Source organism: Saccopteryx bilineata, chromosome 4 (assembly GCF_036850765.1).
Source record: "Saccopteryx bilineata isolate mSacBil1 chromosome 4, mSacBil1_pri_phased_curated, whole genome shotgun sequence".
In the NCBI taxonomy this organism is placed as follows: Eukaryota; Metazoa; Chordata; class Mammalia; order Chiroptera; family Emballonuridae; genus Saccopteryx; species Saccopteryx bilineata.
This window is the reverse complement of record NC_089493.1, coordinates 128,972,401-128,994,900: the sequence shown is the minus strand read 5'-3', so window position 1 is coordinate 128,994,900 and position 22,500 is coordinate 128,972,401. Positions and strand designations below refer to the sequence as shown.

Below are 22,500 nucleotides of genomic sequence, written 5' to 3'. Positions count from 1 at the left end.
ATTTAGCACCACAGTCCTTTCTCTCGGCCTCTTTTTACAAGTCATGAATTAGTGTGCTAATTTCCCAAGAAGCAAATGTTGCCCCTGCCCTTCTCATGATCCTGGGTATAGGGCAGGCCGGGGCAGTCCACAGTGCACATACATGATTGACAGCGAAATGCCCCTGAAAATGACTCTTGAACAGCTTGTGGAAGTCAAGCTGTCAGAAACCCTAGCTCTGAGAAAGTGATTTTCGGCACTCGCGTCTGTCAGCCTGTTATATTTATAGAGATGAGGCAGTGCCAATGGATGGATAGTTCAAGCTCCCAAATGAGGGTGGATTTATGGAGAAGCTGGTGGTTGAGTTTCTTTATTTTGGAAATCAGAAAGCTAATCTCCCTACAAGTACATCTGTAAGTCCCTGGGTTGTCTGAGGTTTTATTTAACCAGTCTCTTGAGATGGTACTAAGAGATATTTATTGACTAACTCCCTACTATGTGCCAAGCACTGAGCTGGACACTGGGTTTTCACCACCTCTAAATGTTCATAACCAGTTGTCAAGGCAATTCTCTCTCTTTTTTTTTTTTTTTTTACAGAGGCAGAGAGAGAGTCAGAGACAAACCGGAACAGAGAGATGAGAAGCATCAATCTTTAGTTTTTCGTTGCGCATTGTGACACCTTAGTTGTTCATCAATTGCTTTCTCACATGTGCCTTGACCGGGGGCCTTCAGTAGACTGAGTAACCCCTTGCTCGAGCCAGCAACCTTGGGTCCAAGCTGGTGAGCTTTTGCTCAAACCAGATGAGCCTGCGCTCAAGCAGGTGACCTTGGGGTCTCGAACCTGGGTCCTTGGCATCCCAGTCTGACGCTCTATCCACTGCGCCACTGCCTGGCCAGGCCAGGCAATTCTCATATTACTTATTTTATAGATGTGAGTGTCCCAGTGTGACGAGGTGAGGTGGCTTGCCCAAGATGACACAGTTTGAAGTGACTCAGCTCATATTGTCACCGGTTTGTCTTGGTTCTGCTGCTATCATTCTTCCCTAAAAGCAACTGAGGACCAGGGAGACTTCCACTGAGTTTTATTTTTGTGCCCTTTAGTCCACACTCCCCTCAGTGTTTGACAGTGACCATCCTGACCTGCTTTGAAGCTGTGTCTGGTAGTGGGGATCCCTGTGTCCTGGCTCAGTGATGGGTTGGGTAGAGCTGAAGGGTCCCTGGCTACAAGGTGCCCAGCACTGGTGGCTGACACCTGATAGTTGATGGCAACTCCTAAGTTATAACTACAGCGGGGCTGATGGTCACTGAGCAGTGTAATGGCCAGCGACCCCTTGATTGGTTGGGTGGGCAGTTAGATTGATGGATAATTTTTCCATTCTGCTGATTAAATATTCTAAATATCACTCCTGATTTGTATTATCAGGGTGAAGGCTGATTTTAGAAGCCTGGCCTTGTTCTACACATTACTGTGGAAAAGGCTGATAAGAGGGGTTTGTTACTTTTTCCTGCATAGAAAGAGTTATTATTATGAGTATAAAAGAGCTCATCATAACATATTTATGTATATGTAAATAAATGTATTATACATGTAGACATTGGTGTATGATACATTTATTTTTTAATAGTATTTCTTTCTTTCTTTTAATTTTTATTTTATTGATTTTAGAGAGAGGAGAGGAGAGAGACCAGGAACATTGATCTGTTCCTGCATGTGCCCTGACCGGGTATTGAACCGGCAACCTTGGTGCTTCCGGACAGTGCTCTAATCAGCCAAGCTATCTAGCCAGGGTGATACATTTATTTATACATTTACACCTATAGTTTCTAAACTTTCCAAATAAACACGTTCATTGCAAAAATGTGGAATCGCTGCCTCACCAGGCGTTAGAACAACACCCAGGCCTTTCTTCAGACATCTCCCCATCTCCCCGTAGCCTATGGCTGGCCCTCTTATTCCAAAGTGATCAGGAGAGTGACTTTGAGACAGAGAGGTGACATGACATGCCCACAGAGCCTTGGGCTGGGTATCTAGGGCATGCACAGGGGGAAAAAATGACCTCTTCTTCTGAGAGAGCAACAGGGAGAGCAGGCCTCCCTCAGGGACACGGGGTGAGTAAGATACACAGCCTGGAGCCACTGGAGCCGTTTGACACTATGAAGGGACCCAGCCTTGAGGTTATGCTGGAGTCTTGGGAGGCAGATCAGAGAGAAGAAAGGACGCGGATCCCCAATGGCACCACCGAACCTCTGAACCAAAATCAGCCTTCACCTACCTGTGACCTTTTTAATTATGGGAGCCAGTACATGTCCTTTAATTTTCAAGAGAGTGCAAACTGAGTTTTCTATTTCCTGCAATTGAAAGGGAAGTTGTTTGGCTATTGTTAACTGCCATAGAGATCAGGACGAAAAAAACACCAAGCCCATGTTGGCCTACTATCAAATCAAGACACATTTTGCAGGCCATAGAGCCACATGACAATGTCTAAAGTGATTCTTCCACTAGGGGACAGATTGTGCTGGAAATTAGACCAAGATTTTATTGCAAAGGAAGATGAATTCACAGCCTTAACAAGTCTGTGCTAAGGTCAGTGCCCTGGTAAGGTGAGATTGGGACCCTGGTACATGGATGCAGGTATTTGGGCAGATACTTTTGAAAACCTGGAGCCCTCTGAGTCAGCAGGGGTGCCCCCCACACTTGCTAGGAGCACAGCCTCCCAACGGCCTCCCCTGGACTGAGAACCGGCGTCAGGTCTTAGCATGGCTTCAGTGGGGAAGTATTATTGCTACAGAGCAAAAAGGGTTATCCCCCAAAAAAGCTGTAGGACATGGCCAGCGTGTGAAGGAACATAGGTAGAAATGGATTGCAAATTATCTAGACAAAAGAAGTTGGAATAGAAGGCTGGAATGGAAGATTTAATGCTGTGGCGATACTTCTATAACTTCAAATTTAACAATCCCAGCAAGAATGCCTGGAGTTGGTCTTCATAGTGGCTCTCTGAAGCTTAGAGTTAACGATGGTTTATGCTGTGATTTCTCAACGCCAGTCTGCAGGCCGGTACCGGTTCATTAAAAAAATCTTATGCTAGTCCACGAAAAGAATTTGCCACCCTGATGTTGTATGAAGATTATAGACCCCATGACTCATCTGGGGATCAGCGGTTGAAAACCACTGGACTGTAGGGAATATGGAAAGATAACTTAGTGGAGTATTAAGGAGGAGCATGTTAAAATGGATTTATACTGATCAATCCCAGAGAGTTTGCCAGCTGATGGGGCTTTCTGGGAAGGCAGCAGACAACTTCCTTCATTAAGGTAATGAGGAATATGCTAGTAAGCTGGCTCAGGGGTGCCTGTCTGCTGCAGGTCAGGATTGGTGGTGGTAAGAGATGCTCTGATACCCGGGTCCCTGGTGTCGACGAGATGATAGAATCCCAGAACAGAGTGGCCAGGAGGTAGTGCTTAAATTTCAGAAACAATGCAGGTATAATTCGGTGGTGGGATTCAGCCAGTTCATACTGGTTTGACAGAACTGATACCTAATATTTTGTTGAGTTCGGCAAACCAGTAGTTAAAATGGCACTTGTAATCAGGGTTCTTCTCTCTAACAAGAGTGCCTGAGCAGCTGCCCAATGTGGAAATCACAAATTTATATTCATTACTCTTTTTTAATGTTCACCTGCACAATAGCGTGTTCTAAGCACCTGTAGTAATGTTCATTCCGTCCATAGGTGAAAAAATTGCAAGTGAGGACACCAGTCAAGAACAATATGAAGCCTGACCTGTGGTGGCTCAGTGGATAAAGTGTCGACCTGGAAATGCTGAGGCCGCCGGTTTGAAACCCTGGGCTTGCCTGCTCAAGGCACATATGGGAGTTGATGCTTCCAGCTCCTCCCCCTTTCTCTCTCTGTCTCTCCCTCTCCTCTCTAAAATGAATAAATAAAAAATAAAAAAAAAGAACAATATGAAAATATCTTAAATAACAGTTTTGTCAGATATTATTTAATATTTTTCACTAATATTTTAAAACTATTTCTTATAATATAATCTAGTTTTGTGTACCTCTTTTACTGTTCTTATTTAAGTATTAAATGCATGAAATAATAAACTACCTTTTGGTATATCACTTTTTTTTATGCTTAAAATGGTCATTTTGGCAGAGAACTGGTTGTTAAATTATTTGAATCTCACCACTAGTGTAATTACCATGATAAGCAACAAGGCCAGATAGAAATTCAGGGCCTTGGTCTACAGGGATCAGGCAGTGGCTAACAGACAGCCATGTTTCCAGGGAAGAGATAAAGGGACAGTGCATGAGGATGTTGCTTAACTACCATGATCAAAACAGATGCAGAGAGGGTAAGCAGAAGGTTGACCACAGTGGGAAGAGATTGTAATTCCTCACCTGTTTTCCAAACCTGAGCTAGTTTTTGGAGTACTTGGTTGGAAGGGGGCTAGATCCCTTTTGGAAAATCCGGCAATGTCATGTCAACTGTGTGCAGCATTCTCCCGATCTCGCCTCTAAAGGGACCTACAGACGTTTCTCAGAGTAATTGTGAGCCAAGTGCAAGAGACTATCCAGGTCTTTGAAGGCTGTTAGATATAAGCTCTGAGCTGACACTGATGTTATATGGACCCCCAATCTGCCATCATGGTCATCATGCTTAGGGCTGGCTGGCTGGAGGCCAGGTGTCACATGGAGTCCTGATCCAAGTTCATTTTCTCAGTCTCTGAAAGCATTATTGAGATGGATGTATTTAGGCCCAGTCAGGGCACACAGGAGAAGCACCCATCTGCTTCTCCACCCCTCTCTCCCCCACCAACTCTTTTCTCCTCCAGCAGCCATGGCTTAAATGGTTTGAGCAAGTTGGTTCCGGGCACTGAAAATGGCTCCATGGCCTCATCTCAGGTGCTAAAATATAGCTCAGTTACCGAGCAATGGAGCAACGCCCCAGATGGGCAGAGCATTGTCCCATAGAGGGCCTACCAGGTGGATCCTGGTTGGGGTGCATGCAGGAGTTTGTTTCTGCCTCCCTACCTCCCACTTAATTAAAAGAGAGAGAGAGAGAGAGAGAGAGATATGAGTATACTTAGCCACTGGTCCCTAGCTTGTGGGGTAAGAGTTATTAACTTGGCCAAAGAGAAGCCCCTTACCTGCCCTCCCCCAACCAAGATAGTAAATTAGAAGTAATACTGCCTCCTGGCTGGAGTAGCAGAGACCAGTGCCACTCAGAAGGACATCAAAAATCAAACAGGTCAAGGCAAGTGATGGCAGTTGATCATAAAATTAAACAAGTGGTAAGCCCAGTCCCGGAAATGGTGACAGATAACAGTGTTTTTACTGAAGAACAATCCAGCTTGTGGTACTGGGAACGCATCTGGTGAAGGTGTCGTTTTTTATCTTCATGAGGAAAGTATATGAACAACATTTTGCTTTGATCCAGGACAGAGAGCAGTATACATTCACAGTCTTGGGCCCAAACTCGATGAGCTCTCCTACTCTCTTCCCCAGTGTAGTCCAGAGGGACCTTGATTATTCTACATTACAAAAAAACTTCCTGCTCGTCCATTGTCTTGATGACACCACGTTGATCATCAAAGCAGGTAAGTAGGAATGCTAAGTATTCTGGAAGCCCCGGTAAAGCAGTGCCTCTGAGTGCTAGAGGGTGGGTGGTAACTCCTTCAAAAATGTGGGTCTAACACACCTGTGAAGTGTTCAGGTGTGCAACAACCTGAGAAACGTTGGAATATCTCCTCCAAAGTAAAGGAGGGACTCTTGCCCTTGTCCCCCCCAACATTGAAAAGGGAACACAGGGCTTGGTCAAAGGCCTCTCGGGATTTTAAGAACAGCTCATAATGTGGTTGGGAGTCTTGTTCATTCCTGTTTATCAGAGGGTTGTTGGTGTTGAGTGGGGTCTGGAGTAAGACAGCATTCCTCAGCAGGTCCAGGCTGCTGCCAAAGCTCCTGGGGTCTTGTAACCCAGCAGTGTCAGTAGGGCTGGAGGTATTCATGGTAGAGAAGGGAGCTGTGTGGCGGTGGAGTCTCGGACAAGTTCTGTTAGGAGAATAGTAGCAGCACAAAGCCTTAAGGTTATGGAGCAAGGCCGTGCTGTCAGCAGCAGCAGAGAGAGCTGCCATTCAAAGAACAGCCCTGGCATATTATTGAGCCCTGGTAGGAACTGAATGTATGACCAGGGGGCATCAGGTTACTGTGTAACTGGATCTGACCTTCATAAATCCAAACCTGCCATATCCAAGTCACAAACTTGAGAGGCCCAGCCGCAATCCATCGTGTGGTGGAAACAAGCTCCAACAAAACTGGAGTGTTCAAGGAATTGATACTATCAAGTGTCCCAAAACCCAGGCCACTTCCCTCCGTTACACCCATACCTCCCCATCATCACAGACCTCAGACCTCATGGGAAGTCCTGTATGATCAGCAAATGTATGCAGGAAAAAAATTGGATCTGATACATGAATGGAATGTCTTGATTTGTAGCGGTGAGCCAGAGATGGACCGCTGACCCATACAGCTCCACTCAAGACCATAAAACCTCCTGGAAGATGGAACTCCCGGCAGGGTACCTGGTCACCAACCGTTATGGCAGGAAAAGTGGCCTGAGATAAATGTATTAATATTCCATTGCATGACTATACAATCTTTTGTTTACCCAATCATAATGTGATGAACATTTAGATTGCTTACACCTTTCGGTGATTATGAACAATGCTTCTATGAACATTCACGTACAAGTTTTTGTTTGAGCATGTGTTTTTTCAATTCCTTTGGGTACGGTTGCTGGATTTTGTAATAATTCTATGCTTAATATTTGAGAAACTGCCAAACTTTTTTCCACAGCAACTGCATAATTTTACATTCTTACCAGCAATATGTAAGGGTCCCAATCTCTCTACATCCTCACCAACACTCATATTTTCTGTGTTGTTGTTTTTTAAATTATAGTCACCTTAGTAGAATAGTATGTCATTGTGGTTTTGCTTCTAAGTCTCTTATATCTAATGAAAGATTCCCTTTCCTGTCTTGTAAGCTTGATCATAGATGAAAAAAAAAATCTGTTATATTTTATGTCTAAGTGTTTGTAGTGAATATACCCAAGATTGTTTACCCGCCATAACACAGAGTCTTTCTCTGCAGTCAGGATTATTATTAGATTTAAGAGAAAAAGAAACAGATTAGAGTTAGCATAGAGATGCATGGCTAGAGGGAGGAGTATGTTTTAGATGAGCTAGAGTTGGTATGAGGAGAGAATTTTGCATAAAAGTTTTTTTTAATTTTTTATTAAGTGAGAAGTGAGGAGGCAGAGAGACAGACTCCTGCATGCACCTGACCAGGATCCATCTGGCAAACCCCCTACCAGGTGGTGAGCTGCCCATCTGGGGCCATTGCTTTATTGCTTGGCAACTGAACTATTTTAGTGCTTGAGGCGAGGCCATGAAGCCATCCTCTGCACCTGGGGCCAACATTCTCCAACTGAGTCATGGCTGTAGGAGAACAGAGAGATAGAGAGAGAGAAGGGAGAAGGGGAAGGGTGGAGAAGCAGATGGTCACTTCTCCTGTGTGCCCTGACCAGGAATCAAACCCAGCACATCCACATGCAGGGCCAACACTCTACCTCTGAGCCACCCAGCCAGGACAACATTAAAGTTTTTAACACATGGAATTACTGATGTAGAAATGAGATGGCAATTAGAAAAGCAAGTATTTGTTGGGAGATGGCCTTCCCAGTCACAATGGGAGGCTTGTTATGAAAGCGTATACTTGGAGAACATGAGAACTGTTCTACCTCACTTCTCCTATGTCCAGAACCTTCTCATCCTCTAAATTCAATTTATCCCAATCTCATGTTTTGAAATATGGGATTAAAACTATATCCAAGTGACCATGCAGACTACCTCATCGAGTTATCAGTATGACAACAGAGCTGAATGATTCACTCACTCGTTCATTCATTCATCTGTTCATCGGCTCATTGGTGCATTCAAGAACTGCTTATGGAGCCTCAAGGGCCAGCACTGAGAATGGTGGCAGCCATTTTTCTAGGCCCAGGCTATACAATGGTCAACAAGACAGCAGGTCCCTGCTCCTCTGAGGTTTACATTATGACAGCACATGGGACTAAGTAGCCTCCGAATGTGCCTGGCCCTGCTTCTCTCCATCTTGCTCAGAGTTTTTTCCCTTATACAAGACAGCCACTTCTTCAAAGCGGCCCCTGCAGCACCCTCAAAATGCAATTAGGATGATTCAGATAGAGGCAATTACGTGAGCACTTTCACAAAGACACAACCTGGTCTCAATTAGAGAGTGGACACTGCTAACCCATTATCCAATCAACTCAAACACCCTCTATCCTGAAAATTTGGAAATGCAAATGAAGGAAGGCGCAGTTAGAGATTTTTAATCACAAAGTGTCCAAGAGCCAGATTACACCTCCCTCCACATGCACCGTTCATACTCACCAAGCCTCTCCCTGGTAATTACTGTAAAAGGCTTTGCGATACCTTGAGCTTAATCATACAGTTCCAGGGAAACAAATTACACAGCACATTAATTGCATGGGGTTGCTGAAAGTATGGGGGACAAAATGAAGAAGGGTTGGGGCCTCATGGGGCAGCCAGGATGGAATAGTGTACTTGAACTTGTGAAACAACTGCAACCTGGACATCTGGGAGAACTGCTGCCACCTGGAGCCCAGATGGTCACAGAGAGGAGCACTGCTGACAGAGAAGCTGATGAGCGGAGGGGCATTCAGCTAAAGCCACTGAGTGCAGTGCTCTGGGCTGGGCCCCATGGTGGAGGCATGGCCTCATCTGCCCTGCAAGAGCCTCTGTGCTGATAAGGGTAGAGTGGTGGGCAACACCTGTAGAATGCCATGTCAGAAAAGGCAGAGCAATACACTGACTGAATTCCAACTGATGCACTCCAGTGTGGATCATTTGCTAACAGGTCAGCATTTCCCACATTACTGTCATTACCCAAGCTATAATAATTCTGTTCCCCCTCCCCCATTTACCAATCTTGTTTATTTTTCAAGACTCAGTTAAAATGTTATATGTTTTTGAGACCAGATAGCTCACATTGATCTAGCCCTTCCCCAAGCGTTGGCAGCTTGGGTGGGTGAAGAATGGGACATTTACTCAGCTCCCCCAATCCCATTCTCACTCCCAGCTCCATCTCTCCCAACAGCCCTCCCATGCTGACCATTTAATATGTGACCAGTCAGTGTTGCTTGAGCTCCCTCTTTGCACCCACCCCATACCAGACACTGGGAATATGTATATATATATATTCACCTTTTTATTCTGAAATATAATACCCAGGAAAGTAGCTAAAACATGAATGTGGCATTTAATTGTTCTCATATACTGAGCACCTAGCTAATCAACACAGGTCAAAAGACTATTTCTATACTATACTCATCAAAGCTATCCTTCAAATATGAAGGAGAAATAAAAACATTTACAGATACAGAAAAGATGAGGGAATTTATCATCAGAAACCCCCAACTCCAGGAATTACTAAAGGGAGTTTTCCAAACAGATACAAAGAACAAAACCACAAGTAAAAGCTCCACCAAGAACACAATAAAACCAAATTTAAACTGTGACAACAAAAGCAAAAAAAAGGGGGAGAGGACGGAGATTAACAGTAGCAAAGGACAAAGGAGTGCAGCAGTACTCACAAGATAGTGCACTACAATAAACAGGGTAGGAGCCCTTTTCATTACTTAATGGTAACCACCCTTGAAAAAACCACCACAGAAGCATATGATTTAAAAAAGATAGCAACAGAGGAAAGAAGTATGGATACAACCAAAAAAAACAAACAAAGGATAGAAAAACAAAAGAGAAGAATCAAACAAGACACAAAACTAACAGAAAGCAATGTATAAAATGGCAATAGGGAACCCACAAGTGTCAATAATTACACAAAATGTAAACGGATTAAATTCACCAATAAAAAGGCACAGAGTAGCAGAATGGATTAAAAAAGAAAACCCAGAAACTAAGAGGACTCTTCAACAAAGGAACACTGAAGAAGCCACACCGAGACTGGTAGGAAAAGCGGAAACGTGGAAACGCAGAGAGGGCTGCCCAGCTCCCCGGAGCAAACGGCAGCAGGGAGAGACTCGCGTGGCGGGAAGTGAGTTTAGCAGAGGGGAAAGGGTCCTGAGCCCCAGGAACAAAGCCCCAGCCTGCAGCCCCAGAGCCCAGAAGAGGCGTAAGGACAGTATTTAGCTGGAAACAAGTCAAGATACTGTTTGTGAGAAAGAGTCTGATTTCTCAGACCCAGGATCCTTCTTAAAGGAACCGCGCAGAACATCTCTCTCACAATCACTCACCCGGGGCTCCTGGGGACGGGGGGAAAGAGGAGAGGACCAGAGTAACAGGAAGAGAGTGTAATCTAGGAGGCACAGAGAGAAACATTTTGGGAGATAGCCACCCTAACCCCTGGGACGAGTCATTCCCCAAAGCTAAAGTGAATATTTCCCCCAGAAACAGCAATACCAGCAAAGGGAAGCAGGAGAGCAGCCAAATAAGCTCCCCCGCGGCATTCAGAGCAGAGTCACATAGAAGGAGGGAGCTTTCGGGTCTACAGTAATGAGTCTTAGGGTCCGAGCTGCAACACCCCCACCCACGCAGCTGAGGGCACGTGGAAGGGCAAGCGGCAGCGGGAGACAAAAGCGCGGTTCTGCTGGCAGGGTTGGAAGCCGGCTGGCCACCACTAGGCTCAGGTGTGAGCTCAATCTTGCCCGGCTGGGGAGAAGGGGGCGTGCAAAAGCGGTCAAGCTCAGCTGCTGGCAGCCTGTAATCCAGCCTGCGGGAGAAGGGCGGGAACCCCGGAAAGGGTGGAGACCAGCCCCTGAGCAAGGGCAGAGGAGCACAGCCTTGCCCCGCCCATGCAACCCAGGCTTGCAGTCTGACTTGGTAGCCGGCTCCTCCCACGGGGGTGGAGCCAAAAGCCCAGAAGAGGTGGAGTTCCGCTACTGAGCTGAGCTTGGGCACGCAGTCCTGCCCAGTGGTAGAGCCAAGGCTAGCAGCCATTCCTCGAGTGGGCTCCTCCTGCAAGGGCAGGGCGAAAGCCCGGAAACAGGCGGAGACCCGCAGCTGAGCAAAAGTGCTCGCCAGTGCCCTCAGGACCGAGCATAACGTCACACACGGGGGCGGGGCAAAGGCCAAGGCCACCAACCTTGTGCACCTGAGCATGTGATCACAGCCACTCCCATGAAGAGAAAATGTGGAGGCAGAGACATACAACACAAATAAACCAAGAGAAATCCCCAGAAAAGGACCTAAGTGAATCAGATATTACCAAATTACCAGATGCAGAGTTTAAAATAACGATTGTTAGGATGCTCAAAGATATTAGAACAACCATAGATGGCCATTACGAAAACCTAAATGAAGAGATAACAAATATAAAAAAGGACATTGAAATAATAAAAAAGAATTAGTCAGAAATGACAAATACAATATCTGAAATAAAGAATACAATGGAAGGAATTAAAAGCAGGATGGATGAAGCAGAGAATCGAATCAGTGAGTTAGAGGACACGATAAATAAAGGCACAGAAGCAGAGCAGAAAAAAGAAAAGAGACTCTGAGGAAACTCTAAGAGAGCTCTTTGACAACATGAAGAGAAATAACATCCGCAACATAGGGGTTCCTGAAGAAGAAGAGAAAGAACAAGGGATAGAGACTTTGTTCAAACATATTATAGCAGAAAACTTCCCCCAATTAAGGCAGGAAAACATTTCACATGTTCAGGAAGCACAGAGAACTCCATTAAGGAGAAACCCAAAGAAACCAACACCAAGACACATCATAATTACAATACCAAAGCTAAATGATAAAGAGAAAATATTAAAAGCTGCTAGAGAAAAAAAGACTATCACCTACAAAGGAGCCCCCATAAGGATGACTTCTGACTTCTCAACAGAAACACTTGAGGCCAGGAGGGAATGGCAAGAAATATTCAAAGTAATGCAGAACAAGAACCTATAACCAAGACTACTTTATCCAGCAAGGCTATCATTTAAAATTGAAGGAGAAATAAAAAGCTTTACAGACAAAAAAAAAAACCTCAAGGAATTCATACAACCAAACCAAGGCTGCAAGAAATGCTAAGGGACCTGTTGTAAACAGATCAAAGAAAAAAAAGAATATAGCAAAAGAGGAATACAGTTTTAAAGAAAAAAATGGCAATAAACAATTACATATCAGTAATAACCTTAAATGTTAATGGATTAAATGATCCGATCAAGAGACATAGGGTAGTTGCATGGATAAGAAAACAGGACCCATATATATGCTGTCTATAAGAGACACACCTTAAATCAAAAGATATACACAGACTGCAGATAAAAGGATGGAAAAAAATATTTCACGCAAATGGAAATGAAAAAAAAGCTGGGGTAGCAATACTTATATCAGACAAAATGGACTTTAAAACAAAGACCATAGGCCCTGGCCGGTTGGTTCAGCGGTAGAGCGTCGGCCTAGCGTGTGGAGGACCCAGGTTCGATTCCCGGCCAGGGCACACAGGAGAAGCGCCCATTTGCTTCTCCACCCCTCCGCCGCGCTTTCCTCTCTGTCTCTCTCTTCCCCTCCCGCAACCAAGGCTCCATTGGAGCAAAGATGGCCCGGGCGCTGGGGATGGCTCTGTGGCCTCTGCCTCAGGCGCTAGAGTGGCTCTGGTCGCAACATGGCGACGCCCAGGATGGGCAGAGCATCGCCCCCTGGTGGGCAGAGCATCGCCCCCTGGTGGGCAGAGCATCGCCCCCCGGTGGGCGTGCCAGGTGGATCCCGGTCGGGCGCATGCGGGAGTCTGTCTGACTGTCTCTCCCTGTTTCCAGCTTCAGAAAAATGAAAAACAAACAAACAAACAAAGACCATAGTTAGAGATAAAGAAGGTCACTACATAATGATAAAGGGAGCAATCCAAAAGGAAGATATAACCATTATAAATATCTATGCACCTAATATAGGAGCACCTAAATATATAAAGCAGACTTTGATGGACTTAAAGGGCGAGATCAACAGCAATACTATAATAGTAGGGATTTCAATACCCATTAACATCATTAGATAGATCCTCAAGAAAGAAAATTAACGAAGAAACAGCAGACTTAAAGGACATATTAGATCAACTCGATTTAATAGATATCTTCAGAACCTTTCACCCTAAAACAGCAGAATATACATTCTTTTCAAGCGCTTATGGTACATTCTCTAGAATAAACCACATGTTAGGGCACAAAAGCGGTCTCAACAAATTTAAGAAGATTGAAATCATATCGAGCACTTTCTCTGATCACAATGGCATTAAACTAGAAATCAACCACAATAGAAAAATTGAAAAACATTCAAACACTTGGAAACTAAATAGCACGTTATTAAATAACGAATGGGTTAACATTGAGATCAAAGAAGAAATTAAAAAATTCCTAGAAACAAACAATAATGAGCATACATCAACTCAAAATTTATGGGACACAGCAAAAGCAGTCCTGAGAGGGAAGTTTATAGCATTACAGGCATACCTCAAGAAGCTAGAAAAAGCTCAAATAAACAACTTAACCCTGCATCTAAAAGAACTAGAAAAAGAACAGCAAGTAAAGCCCAGAGCTCGTAGAAGGAAAGAAATAATAAAGATCAGAGCAGAAATAAATGACATAGAGGCTAAAGAAACAATACAGAGGATCAATGAAACCAGGAGCTGGTTCTTTGAAAAGGTAAACAAGATCGATGAACCTTTAATGAGACTCACCAAGAAAAAAAGAGAGAGGACTCAAATTAAATTAGAAACGAGAGTGGAGAAATAACAACTGACACAACAGAAATACAAAACATTGTAAGAAAATACTATGAAGAACTGTACGCCAAAAAACTAGACAACCTAGATGAAATGGACAAATTCCTTGAATCATATAATCTTCCAAAAATCAATCTGGAAGAATCAGAAAACCTAAACAGACCAATTACAACAAATGAAATTGAAACAGCTATCAAAAAACTCCCAAAAAAGAAAAGTCCTGGGCCTGATGGCTTCACAAGTGAATTCTACCAAATATTCAAAGAAGAACTAACTCCTATCCTTCTCAAGCTATTTCAAAAAATTCAAGAGGAAGGAAGACTTCCAAACTCCTTTTATGAGGCGAGCATAATTCTGATTCCAAAACCAGGCAAAGACAACACAAAGAAAGAAAATTATAGGCCAATATCCCTGATGACCTTAGATGCAAAAATCCTCAACAAAATATTAGCAAACCGGATCCAGCAATATAGGAAAAAAATCATACACCATGATCAAGTGGGATTTATTCTTGGGAGGCAAGGCTGGTACAATATTTGCAAATCAATCAATGTGATTCATCACATAAACAAAAGAAAGGAGAAAAACCACATGATAATTTCAATAGATGCAGAAAAAGCATTTGATAAAATCCAGCACCCATTCATGATCAAAACTCTCAGCAAAGTGGGAATACAGGAAACATACCTCAACATGATAAAGGCCATCTATGACAAACCCACAGCCAACATCATACTCAATGGGCAAAAATTAAAAGCAATCCCCTTAAGATCAGGAACAAGACAGGGGTGCCCCCTTTCACCACTCTTATTCAACATAGTTCTGGAAGTCCTAGCCACAGAAATCAGACAAGAAAAAGAAATAAAAGGCATCCGAATTGGAAAAGAAGAAGTAAAACTATCATTATTTGCATATGATATGATATTGTATATAAAAAACCCTAAAGTCTCAGTCAAAAAACTACTAGACCTGATAAATAAATTCGGCAAGGTGGCAGGATATAAAATCAATACTCAGAAATCAGAGGCATTTTTATACACTAATAATGAACTGTCAGAAAGAGAAATCAAGGAATCAACCCCCTTTACCATTGCAACCAAAAAAATAAAGTACCTAGGAATAAATCTAACAAAGGAGATTAAAGACTTGTACTCAGAAAATTATAAAACATTGATAAAAGAAATCAGGGAAGGTACGAATAAGTGGAGGCATATACCGTGCTCATGGTTAGGAAGAATAAACATCATTAAAATGTCTATATTACCCAAAGCAATTTATAAATTCAATGCAATACCGATTAAAATACCAATGACTTACTTCAAAGATATAGAACACATATTCCAAAAATTTATATGGAACCAAAAGCAAACAAAAATAGCCTCAGCAATCTTGAAAAGGAAGAATAAAGCAGGAGGTATCACACTTCCAGATATTAAGTTATATTATAAGGCCATTGTACTCAAAACAGCACGGTACTGGCATAAGAACAGGCACATAGATCAATGGAACAGAACAGAGAACCCAGAAATAAACCCACACCTCTATGGACAACTGATATTTGACAAAGGAGATAAGAAAATACAATGGAGTAAAGACAGCCTCTTCAACAAATGATGTTGGGAAAATTGGACAGCTACCTGCAAAAAAATGAAACTAGACCACCAACTTACACCATTCACAAAAATAAACTCAAAATGGATAAAAGACTTAAATGTAAGCCGTGAAACCATAAGCATCTTAGAAGAAAACATAGGCAGTAAGCTCTCTGATATCTGTTGCAGCAATATATTTGCTGATTTGTCTCCACAGGCAAGTGAAATAAAAGACAGGATAAACAAATGGGACTTTATCAAACTAAAAAGCTTCTGCACAGCTAAAGACAGTAAGAACAGAATAAAAAGACAAACTACACAATGGGAGAATATATTTGACATTGCGTCTGATAAGGGGTTAATAACCAAAATTTATAAAGAACTTGTAAAACTTAATACCAGGAAGACAAACAATCCAATCCAAAAATGGACAAAAGAAATGAATAGACACTTCTCCAAAGTGGCCAATAGGCATATGAAAAAATGTTCAACATCACTAATGATTAGAGAAATGCAAATTAAAACCACAATGAGATATCACCTCACACCAGTCAGAATGGCGCTCATCAATAAAACAACACAGAATAAGTGCTGGCGAGGATGTGGAGAAAAGGGAACCCTCCTGCACTGCTGGTGGGAATGCAGACCGGTGCAGCCACTGTGGAAAACAGTATGGAGATTCCTCAAGAAATTAAAAATCGAACTGCCTTTTGACCCAGCTATACCACTGTTAGGAATATACCCCAAGAACACCATAGCACTGTTTGAAAAGAAGAAATGCACCCCCATGTTTATGGCAGCATTGTTCACAATAGCAAAGATCTGGAAACAGCCCAAGTGTCCATCAGAGGACGAGTGGATTAAAAAGTTTTGGTATATATATACTATGGAATACTACTCAGCCATAAGAAATGATGACATAGGATCTTTTACAACAACATGGATGGGCCTTGATAACATTATACTGAGCGAAAGAACTAAATCAGAAAAAACTAAGAACTATATGAATCCATACATAGGTGGGACATAAAGATGAGACTCAGAGACATGGACAACAGTGTTGGGGCTACAGGGTGGGGGGAGGAGAGGGAGGGGATTGGGGAAGGGGACGTCACAAAGATCATGGCTTTTCAGCATTTGCCATATTCCCCCCTTAATCTATAGACAGACAGCAAATATTTACTTATGGTGTTTCCACTATAAAGACTGCTGTCTTAGGGACAAATGCTGATGAACTACTTCAGCATTTCCTCCTTCTTCAAAGACTTATATGTCAACATAAAGCTCCATGTTTCATAGGACATACTCAAGCTCACTCCATGCTCCCTGGAGCTTTAGCACAAGGGAATGCCCTTTTATTTTTTTCTCTCTTCTTTTTTTTTTTTTTTTGTTGTTGTTGTATTTTTTCTTTTATTTATTTATTTTTTGTATTTTTCTGAAGATGGAAATGGGGAGGCAGTCAGACGGACTCCCGCATGCGCCTGACCAGGATCCGCCTGGCATGCCTACGGGGCGGGGGGGAATGCTCTGCCCATCTGGGGTGTTGCTCTGTTGCAACCAGAGCCATTCTAGCACCTGGGGCGGAGGCCATGGGGCCATCCTTAGTGCCTGGGGTGGCTTTGTTCTGGTGGAGCCTTGGCTGTGGGAGGGGAAGAGAGAGACGGAGAGGAGGGAGAGGGGGAGGGGTGGAGAAGTAGATGGGCGCTTCTTCTGTGTGCTCTGACTGGGAATCAAACCTGGGAATCCTGCACACCAAGCCAGTGCTCTACCACTGAGCCAACCAGCCAGGGCCTAAGAATGCCCTTGTTGATCAAGCTACCCAAAAGAAAATTATATGGAGCAACCATGACAGACCAAGCAAGTCAGTCTCATACTATTCATCACCAGAACGCTGCAGCCCGGTGTAAACAGTTTCAACTTTCCCAGGAAGCAGCACGGCAGATTGGGAAATCCTGTCCAAGGGGTCCTATACTGCCCCTTCATTTGGAGTTAACCCTCAAGGACCCCTACCAGGACAACTTTGGCAGATGGATGTTACTCATATACCTTCATTTGGCAAACAATCATATGTCCACATTACAGTGGATACAAATTCTGGATCTATAGTAACCTCTGTCAGAACAGGAGAGGCTGCTAAGCATGTTATAGGTCATTGTATGCATTGTTCTATTATTGGATTTCCTAAACTAGCTAAACTGAAAATGCTCCTGCATATGGAGCAAAAGCATTTACTGTATTTTTTCATGCTTACAATCTTTAAAGTTAAGGTATTATTAAAGTGTACTCAGCAAATATTTTAAGGTCAATTAAAAAAAAATTTTAAAGGGGGTAGTCATATCCTGGAACTCCTACGGGTCTACCATATCATGCTTCTTACTTAAAAAAAAATTTACATTTCTTTTGAATGCTGATGTACAGGAGACACCAAATCTTTTTTGCCTGCAAACTACTACCTTCTTTATTAGATCCAGCTAATAACACTGTTTTGTCTTTTTCCAAATAGTTCCAGATATATGGAAAAGATTTATATAGGCAGATGGGGATCCTCAAACCCCTCAGCGAGATCTTCTGAGCATGGCTTTTAAGATACCTAGAGGCAGAAAAAGCCCAATAGAGATCAGGGGAACTACCAGCTTTTAGGATACACCCTTAAAGGCTCCAACACCCCAAAGGGGTCTCATAGGATGCCATCTGGGTCCTGCTTCAATAGTGGAAAGGAAGGTCATTGAGCTAAAGCCTGCCAGGCTTACATGCCTCTGCTGTGAGGAAACAGGGACACTGGAAGGTAGGCTTCCCCCTCGCTCCTCTAAGGGAGGGTTCAGTCTCTTCCAACCCTGCTCCAGCCACCTATGACCTAACCTTGCCCAGAATGCTGGGGTTAGCCACTGAAGGCTGAAGGTTCCCAGGGCAGTCGGCCTCATCTATGACACTGTGGACGAGCCTAGGGTATTTCTTCAAGAAGCAGGTAAACTGATCTCATTTGCACAAGGGCCACTTAACTATGTTTTGCCTGAATAGTCAGGTTTTTTATTCTTCCCTCAAAGATCTCTGTTGTGGGTGTTGATAGTCCTATTTTCTGCTGCTTTGCTTAATATATAGTGTTTCCTTTATCCCTCCTACCTCAATGCCCCACTCATATTTCAGGCTGGGACCTACTCCTAATTTAGAGCTCTCTTTCCCCCTTTTGCCAACTTCTATTATGAATCTTCCTTTGCCACCCAGCTTAGTGTATCCCAAGGTTCTCTTTACCATGCCACATTCGCAGAGCTCCAGGGAAAAGCAACCTGGTCTCATCTCTCCAGGCAGAGGAGAACAGAAGCTCCATATCCACGCATGCTGCAAATGGCTTTTCCAGTCTACCTGAATCATTACCAGCTAGAAGCAGCAGTCATTGGGACTTGGACATGAGCTGCAAAGTATAGAATTGTGACAACAATTCCAGTGCCATGAGGACTTTTCCTGGATGTGGACTTTTCCTGGACTCCTGCTCCCTGTGACAGCTCCTAACAGACTGAACTGTGGTTGGGTTGCATTTTTCAGGAATTTGGCATGGTGATGGGGCCAACTTGGACTTGGTGAACATGTTAAGGACACTACTCTTTTATGGATTCTTGCTGTATTGGCCAAGAGTTTGCTTAAAGGCTTTTAATCACTGTAAAAAAAAATAGGAGACTAGCCTGACCTGTGGTGGTGCAGTGGATAAAGCGTCGACCTGGAAATGCTGAGGTCACCGGTTCGAAACCCTGGGCTTGCCTGGTCAAGGCACATATGGGAGTTGATGCTTCCAGCTCCAACCCCCCTTCTCTCTCTGTCTCTCTCCTCTCTCTCTCTGTCTCTCCCTGTCCTCTCTAAAAAAATGAATAAATAAAAAAAAAATTTAAAAAAAAGTGTAGTTTTCAAATTATTAAAAAAAAAAAATAGGAGACTAGATAAAGACGATGTGGCACATATACACCATGGTATACTATTCAGCTAAAAGAAATGATGACATCAGATCACTTACAGCAGAATGGTGGAATCTTGATAACATTATGCAGAGTGAAATAAGTGAATCAGAAAAAAAACAAGAACTGCAGGATTCCATACATTGGTGGGACATAAAAATGAGACTAAGAGACATGGATAGGCATGGGGTGGTTACGGGGGTTGGGGGGAGGGGAGGAGGGAGGGGGGAGGAGGAGGGGTACAAAGAAAACTGGATAGAGGGTGACGGAGGATGATCTCTCTTTGGGTGATGGGTATGCAACAGAACTAAATGACAAGATAACCTGGAAATATTTTCTTTGAATATATGTACCCTGATTTATTGATGTCACCCATTAAAATAAAAATTTATTTATTAAATAAATAAATAAATAAATAAAAAATAAAAAACAGTTAAAGTGAAAAAAAAGAAAAGAAAATCCAGCTGTATGCTGCCTACAAGAAACTTATCTAAGCAACAAGGATAAAAACAAATTCAAAGTGAAAGGCTGGAAAATAATACTCCAAGCAAATAACATCCAAAAAAAAGCAGGCGTAGCAATACTCATATCTGATAATGCTGACTATAAGACAACAAAAGTACTCAGAGACAAAAATGGTAATTTCATAATGATTAAGGGGACGCTGAATCAAGAAGACATAACAATTCTTAATATATATGCACCAAACCAAGGAGCACCAAAATATATAAGACAGCTACTTATTGACCTTAAAACAAAAACTGACAAAAATACAATCATACTTGGAGACCTCAATATACCGCTGACGGCTCTAGATCGGTCATCCAAACAGAGAATCAATAAAGATATATTGGCCTTAAACAAAACACTAGAGCACCTGGATATGATAGACATCTACAGGACATTTCATCCCAAAATGACAGAGTATACATTTTTCTCCAGTGTACATGGATCATTCTCAAGAATTGACCATATGTTGGGCCACAAAAATAACATCAGCAAATTCAGAAAAATCAAAGTTGTACCAAGCATATTTTCTGATCAAAAAGCCTTGAAACTAGAATTCAACTGCAAAAAAGAGGAAAAAAACCTCACAAAAATGTGGAAACTAAACAATATACTTTTAAAACATGAATGGGTCAAAGAAGAAATAAGCGCAGAGATCAAAAGATATATACAGACAAATGAAAATGACAATACGACATATCAGAATCTATGTGATGCAGCAAAAGCAGTGATAAGAGGAAAGTTCATATCACTTCAGGCATATATGAACAAACAAGAGAGAGCCCAAGTGAACCACTTAACTTCACACCTTAAGGAACTGGAAAAAGAAGAACAGAGACAACCCAAAACCAGCTGAAGAAAGGAGATAATAAAAATCAGAGCAGAAATAAATGAAATAGAGAACAGAAAAACTATAGAAAAAAATAATAGAACAAAGAGCTGGTTCTTTGAAAAGATCAACAAAATTGACAAACCCGTGGCAAGACTTAACAAGGAAAAAAGAGAAAGGACTCATATAAACAAAATCCAAAATGAAAGAGGAGAAATCACCACGAATATCATAGATATACAAAGAATTATTGTAGAATACTATGAAAAACTTTATGCCACTAAATTCAACAATCTAGAAGAAATGGATAAATTCCTAGAACAATATAACCTTCCTAGACTGAGTCAAGAAGAAGCAGAAAGCCTAAACAGACCAATTAGTAGGGAAGAAATAGAAAAAACTATTAAAAACCTCCCCCAAAATAAAAGTCCAGGCCCAGATGGTTATACTAGTGAATTCTATCCAACATTCAAAGAAGACTTGGTTCCTATTCTACTGAAAGTCTTCCAAAAAATTAAAGAAGAAGCAATACTTCCAAACACATTTTATGAGGCCAACATAACCCTCATACAGAAACCGGGCAAGGACAGCAGAAAAAAAGAAAACTACAGACCAATATCTCTAATGAATACAGATGCTAAAATACTAAACAAAGTACTAGCAAATCAAATACAACAACATATTAAAAAATAATACATCACGATCAAGTGGGATTCATTCCAGAATCTCAAGGATGGTTCAACATACGTAAAACGGTTAATGTAATACACCATATCAACAAAACAAAGAACAAAAACCACATGATCTTATCAATAGATGCAGAAAAGGCATTTGATAAAATACAACACAATTTTATGTTTAAGACTCAACAAAATGGGTATAGAAGGAAAATATCTCAACATGATAAAGGCCATATATGATAAACCATCAGCTAACATCATATTAAATGGCACAAAACTGAAGGCTTTCTCCCTCAAATCAGGAACAAGACAGAGTTGTCCACTCTCTCCACTCTAATTTAATTTAGAGGTTCTAGCCAGAGCAATCAGACAAGAGAAAGAAATAAAAGGCATCCATATCAGAAAAGAAGTAAAGGTATCACTTTTTGCAGATGACATGATCCTATACATCGAAAACCCTAAAGAATCTACAAAAAGACTACTAGAAACAATTAGTCAATACAGTAAGGTCGCAGGATACAAAATTAACATACAAAAGTCCATAGCCTTTCTATATGCCAACAATGAAACATTTGAGAACAAACTCAAAAAAATAATCCCCTTCACAATTGCAACAACAACAACAAAAAATACTTAGGAATAAACATAACAAAGAATGTAAAGGACCTATATAATGAAAACTACAAAGCATTGTTAAGGGAAATCGAAAAAGATACAATGAGATGGAAGAATATTCCTTGTTCTTGGATAGGAAGAATAAATATAATCAAAATGGCCATATTACCCAAAGCAATATACAAATTTGATGCAATTCCTATCAAAATTCCAATGTCATTTTTTAAAGAAATGGAACAAAAAACCATCAGATTTATATGGAACTATAAAAAACCCCAAATAGCCCTGGCCGGTTGGCTCAGTGGTAGAGCATCAGCCTGGCGTACAGAAGTCCCGGGTTCGATTCCTGGCCAGGGCACACAGGAGAGGCGCCCATCTGCTTCTCCACCCCTCCCCCTCTCCTTCCTCTCTGTCTCTCTCTTCCCCTCCCGCAGCGAGGCTCCACTGGAGCAAAGATGGCCCGGGCGCTGAGGATGGCTCCTTGGCCTCTGCCCCAGGCGCTAGAGTGGCTCTGGTCACAATA

The 22,500-nt window shown here is 42.2% G+C and overlaps 1 protein-coding gene across 1 annotated transcript in view; it reads right to left on the bottom strand.

The window, feature by feature from the left end:
* The window catches only part of BBS4 (Bardet-Biedl syndrome 4), a 948,798-nt gene that overhangs the window by 106,999 nt on the left and 819,299 nt on the right, over positions 1 to 22,500 (bottom strand). The gene's annotated exons all lie outside the window — the stretch shown is intronic.